This window comes from Lissotriton helveticus, chromosome 4_1 (genome assembly GCF_964261635.1).
Source record: "Lissotriton helveticus chromosome 4_1, aLisHel1.1, whole genome shotgun sequence".
Taxonomy (NCBI): Eukaryota; Metazoa; Chordata; class Amphibia; order Caudata; family Salamandridae; genus Lissotriton; species Lissotriton helveticus.
The window spans coordinates 1,312,956,707-1,312,962,906 of record NC_136063.1 but is presented as its reverse complement, the minus strand read 5'-3'; the positions used below and the strand labels follow the sequence as shown (position 1 = coordinate 1,312,962,906).

The 6,200-nt window shown below is 42.5% G+C and overlaps 1 pseudogene; it reads left to right on the top strand.

Moving 5' to 3' along the window:
* Nucleotides 1-4,366: 4,366 nt before the first annotated feature.
* Nucleotides 4,367-5,761, top strand: LOC144829096 (neuroserpin pseudogene; annotated as a pseudogene).
* The last annotated feature ends 439 nt before the right edge of the window (nucleotides 5,762-6,200 follow it).

Genomic DNA, 6,200 nt, shown 5'->3' with positions numbered 1-6,200 from the left:
GTGTGTGTGCAACATGCAACTTAGAAAAATGCTTTTAAAAGCATTTTTCTACGTTTTTGCTATTTACCGAGAGGTCTGACCTCTCGGTAAATAGCGGCCCAAAATTGCATTTTCGCAATTTTAAAATGGTTGATGAATTGCATTTAAGGAATCTCAAATAGAGATTCCTTAAATGTAATTCCTCGCAATTTAGCGAATTAGCAATTACCGATTTTTGCATTTGGGATGATGAATCCCAAATGCAAAAATTGCGCTCGCAAAGGGCCAGATTCTCAGAATCTGGCCCTTTGCGAGCGCAATTCGGCTTGATGAATCAGGCTGTAAGTGTCATTCATACTTGTAGACAATATATCTTAAGAGTGGATGGTTAGGAAAAACACAAAGTCAGGATATAAAACATAATGCCGTGAATGTGGATGTCTGTTCTAACAAGAATGTATTACTTCCTAAAGGAACCCTTCTTTGCATTCTTAGAATAACAACAGATTGTGAAATAATAATAAGGATCTAAACCTATGACTTACAGTTTGCATGCAGCTCCTTGATGCTGATAAAGATCGCTGAGCTATATTAGGAGGCTTGCATCTTGTGACCTTGAAGCAACAAAATGATCTCAGTGTCAAAAGCAGTAGCTCACATATCAATCTAAATAAAATACAAATCTGTGATCTGCACGTCACATGGTATGCTTTGCAGCAGGCACATTAACTCTCTTTGCTCTTTTATGAATCAAAACTGTGCTGGGGCAAAACACAGAAGTCTCACAGAACTGTGTTCACCACTGGGTTTATCTTACCACTATTATAATCCCACCAAAATTACAGAGCAATGAATGATCTCTGTAGCAGGTGCATTAACCCCTTAACATGCAGGCTTTTTTTGACCAGCTAAGTAGTCTAAAACAGATTTTCTTTAACATATTTCCTTGTTGGCAATTTCTTTGCAGCAGATGCTTTTAAAAATAAATGCATAAGACTCAGACTCTGCTTTTCAAGCTCTGCCCCTGTTACTCCCCCCGCATTTCCTCTGCCACACCGTTACCCCGATTTATGGGTTCCTGGTATACTTTGTTTTCAATTTCAGCACTGACATTGAATGGAAAGCCAGCAGAGAGGGAAAACAGAGGGAACAGATACGCATTAAGTTAAAGAGACAATATCGGGAAAGTCTGTCTAACTATGGGGCTGGTTTGGTGCTCTGTGATGTTCCCAGTGGGCTGCAGGCTAGTGTGTAGTATTTTCCCTTCTGGGCCCACTTTGGTTTTCCCTTGGTTGTTCATATGAACAGCTTTAGGCTGCATTTGCTTGTCATAACCAAACATATTATATTTGTTTACTTGTTTGTGAATTAAATAAATATGTCATCATTTGTGGATTTGTTAGATAAATGATTGGTTCTGTTTATGTATGTATTTTTTTGTGGTTCAAATCGTTGAAGATATTTAGGCTGGGGTCCCCTTTTTCAAGTAATGACTCAGGAGGGGTCACTGGATTCAAATAATGATTCATTGATGGTCCCTGGGTTCCCATAAATGTTACATGGGGGACCCGAGAAATCAAAAGGTTAATAACAACATGGTGTACTGCTTTCTTGTGCCTGGTTAGCAACATCGCCTAACATTTTAAGAAATAACAGAGTAGCACACCTGCAGGTTTTCTAAAGCAACAGTTTTTATAATATAAACTGTGTCTAAGCCCCTTGGAGGTTAGAGGGAAGAATTTCAGAAGAGCAACCAGTCTTGAAACAGAGGCAGCAGCCTTGAGTAAACTGAGCTCACACCTACAAGGCAGAACACCTAACTACACACACCAGGTATGAGGCTGGTGCTAATCCTAGAGATCATTAATGTATCCCTGTGCTCACATAGTGAGGGAAGGCTTAGACAGATTTAATAGTTGCCATTGTTGTGCTGTTCATAGTTTACAGCCTGTTAGTAATATTGATTACTTTTCCTTGTTGTATCCGTTTACTAATAGCAGCAAACCAACTTTAACCCCTTCCCTGCTCATGACGCAACCACGCCGCCATGAGCCACAGGCGGCGTGTGCTCATGATGGCATGGTTCCGTCATGCTGCGGCCGCTCCGCCCACATGGCACTGATTACCCGCCTCTGCAGGCGAATTAGTGAGTGGGCGGAGTCGTGAAGGAACCACGCCATCATGAGCACATCTCGCCCGTGGCTAATGACGGCGTGGTTCCGTCACGAGCAAGGCGGCGCCGCGCTCACCCCCTCACCCTCAGCGCTGCGGCGGAATTAGCGTAGCTGCCAAGGGGTTAAAGTAGCCTACGATGGTTTAATAAATATATTGTATGCATGAGTGAGAACGAAAAGTGATGATCTGATTCCATGGTTCCCTTGGGGACTAGAGTTCTAGTTCTAGGTTTGCCGAAATCATCTGTTACTCCGGATGGTTAGGAGTTCAGGTGAGACACTGTGAGCTATTCAGATTTAGGCCTACAGGTATTGACGTGGTAGAGAGTCCCAGGGTCAGATGTACGACCATAGCATTTTGCGACTCGCAAATTGAGCTCAATTGCTAGTCGCAATTTGCAAGTCGCAAAATGCTCTGTACAATGGTGTCTGAGACACTGTTTGCGATTCCCAATGGGGTCGCAAATTGCATGCCTCAGGAATATTTGTGAGGCACTCGTAATTTGCGATCCCACTGGGAATGGCTGTGCCTCCCAGGTATGGAGGCCTGCTGGTCTCAGAAACCTCCATGTCTGGGACTGCTTTTAAAGAAAGCAGTTTCTTTTTTAAATGAGCCTGTTTTCCTTAAGGAGTATTAGACTCTTCCCTGCCAATGCTGTTGAACAAGGCTACATGCTTGCAAGAGATGACATAAGAGAGCTTTGGGTAGAACTTGCCACAGGATCTTATACATCATGATTGCTATTGGATAACAGAGAATTGTTTAATATGACGTGTGCATCTGAGAATGAACAAATTGTGGTTTATCTGCACCTGCCACACTCCAACATCAAGGTGCTCCAACTGGGCGCCAAGGGTCCATGCCTGGAAAAAACTCTCAAAATCACATATGATTTACCCCTATCCTTCAAGAATTGGCACATGTACTCAATGGATCATGAGACTAGTGGCAATGAATTTCAATCTATTTGCCAGCGTCAACAAAATTCCCAGTACTCTTCCATATGCTGGGAAACCTAATGATACTCGGTTCACAGATCACATGTACAAAGCTATTCAAACTTTAGCCCAAAATCACAGCGGAGTACCATTGCATCTAGTCAAAAGTATGGAAGAGTTTGACAGCCTCTTTGACCGACACATTATCGAGGCAGCCGTGTGTACATCACAGTGGGCATTATTAGTAGGCATCCCCTGACAATAATGTTGGACGAGTGTACATGCTTGCAAGAGATGGCAGTATAAAGGGAGCTTTGGTAGAACTTGCCACAGGATCTTATGAAGCAAGATTGTTGTTGGATAACAGAATTTTGTTCAATATAATTAAGGCTCCCAGTTTTCCGTTTTTACTGATTTTTACAGATCAATACAGACAGAAAGCAAAGTGTTTCCTGTCTGTATTTATTTTTAAAAGCAGAAAAATACAGAAAATTGTGCCTCATGTGAGTGACTTTTGACGCTGTCCATCATAAATTCAAAGCCAACATCTGAGCAGATAGACAGCATGGGGAGTTAACCGCCTAACCGTGGTGCAAATTCTCCCAAAGTGCGGGAGGATTAATGAGTGGGCGGGGTTGCATCGGCCAACGGACGTGCGCAGCACCAACGAGGTAGCGCTGGCGACGGACATTGCCGACGCGAGCACAGAACGGGTTAAAAATCAGGATGAGATTTCCTTAAATACAGGCATATGTTAACATATATTTGTTTATAATGCTAATATTTACATGTGGGTGTAGTATTTTGCTCTATTGGCTGCTTAATTTGCTAAAACGCAACTGGCACCAAAGTATGCGAGCATTTTTATCAGTTAAATAAATGTGGAAATATACCATGTTACTGCTCTATTTATTCTTAAAATACTAAATAAATACGGATAAATACCAAGTAGATAGCCATAAAATAAATATGAATAAATACAGATGCAAATGTTGAAAAAAAAATACCACTAAACTTGGAGGCATAATTATAATGGATGCATCTGAGTATGAACAGAGTGTTCCAGCCGAGTGGCAAGGGTCCAGTCACTATCTTGTAAAAAGTTCATATGACCATCTAGCATGGGTTCATATCCTTCCAGAATATGCCCACATACTGAAAGCCGAGGACTAGGAAGGGAGCTGAGGCTTTGCTGTCAGCAGCGCGCGCTGTCTACGCACCTGCGGCAGACCCCGCCGCGCGCGCACCGGAGCCGGAACTTACCACGCATCGATAGCAGCGGCTTGAAAATGCATTTTCTTGGAATATTGTCCCTATTATTTATTTGGCACGGCACACCAACCGGTGCAAATGTTCAGAATGATGCCATTACAGATTTTTCTGTAAAACTTTATCATGAACTGCGCACCTCAGTATTGCTGTTGCTTTAGGAATGGTGGAGCTTGGAGCCCGCGGATCCACTCTGAAGGAAATTCGCCATACTGTGGGATACGATGACATTAAAAATGGTGGAGAATTCTCTTACTTAAGGGATCTATCTGAGGTCTTCACTGCAAACCAATACAATTGCGTTGCAAATCTCACCAATGCACTTTACCTTCAAAACGGATATCTAATCAGCGACAAGTTTATCCAGCTAATGAAAAAATATTTCCTAGCAGAAGTAGAAAATGTTGACTTCAGCCAGAGTGCATCAGTAGCTGAACACATCAATGGCTGGGTGGAGAATTAAACAAATAATCGCATAAATAATCTCGTTGATGCCAGTGATTTCAGCGACCTTACGAGGATGGTCCTAGTCAATGCCATCTACTTCAAGGGCAGCTGGAAGTCCCAGTTCAGACCAGAGAACACCAGGACTTTCTCGTTCACAAAAGACGATGAAAGTGAAGTGCAAATTCCAATGATGTACCAGCAAGGAGAGTTCTACTATGGGGAGTTCAGTGATGGGTCCAATGATGCAGGAGGAACTTTTCAAGTTTTGGAAATACCGTACGAAGGTGATAAGATGAGCATGATGATCGTCCTTTCCAGGCAGGAAGTTCCACTGGCCAAATTAGAACCGCTTATTAAAGGGCCACAGATTCGAGAATGGGCCGGCGCGGTAAAGAAACAAAAAGTGGAAGTTTATGTTCCAAGGTTCAAAATAAAGCAAAATATTGATTTTTAAGACCCATTGAAGCATTTGGGAATTGAAGAAGTATTTGGTCCAAATGCTGATCTCTCTGCTGTTTCAGATATCAAGGATCTCTTTCTCACCAAAGCAGTTCACAAGTCCTACCTGGAGGTCAATGAGGAAGGATCGGAAGCGGCTGCAGCATCTGGAATGATCGCTATTAGCAGAATGGCTGTGCTGTATCCGCAGGTTATTGTTGACCACCCATTCTTCTTTGTGATAAGAGACCGAGAAACGGGGACCATCTTGTTCATGGGAAGAGTGATGCACCCAGAAGCACTTAATATCAATGGGCATGATTTTGATGCCCTGTGAAAATCCAAGGTCCACACAAAAATAAAATCAGAAAAGCACACTGTGCCAAGAATACATTTGTTTTGCTATTCATTGATCCAGATGTGGTATCAATAAAAGCTGTGAGAGTGCTTTGTGAAGACTATATTATAATGTAAACATTTTGACACATTTGTCACTGTAATTGCTTTGCTGTTGTTGGAAAGGTAAAGTGTCTGCAGGTTGCCACCTCTGATATGTCACTACACAGCTCGCAGGTTTAGTGGCAATCAACTTCAATCTTCTTCTGAGTCACAGGGTAACAACAAAAATCCCAACACTCTTCCAAGTACTGGGAAAGCTAAAGACTCTCAGATCACAAACCTCATAAACAAAGCTGTTCACCCTCTGACCCAGGGTTCTCGAAAGTTGGTCCTTGAGGGCCCAATCAATACCAGATTTTTAAGATAACTTAATTTTCCTAAATGGTGATATGCCAAAAACCTGGCATGGATCCGGCCATACAGGACCGACTTTTGTGAACCCTGCTCTAACCCAAAAACATACTTGAATACCACTGCACCTAGTCAAAAGAGAAGGAGAGCTGGGAAGTCACCTTGGGCTGCCAATACATTTTCGAGCCAGCATCAGGTGCAGCA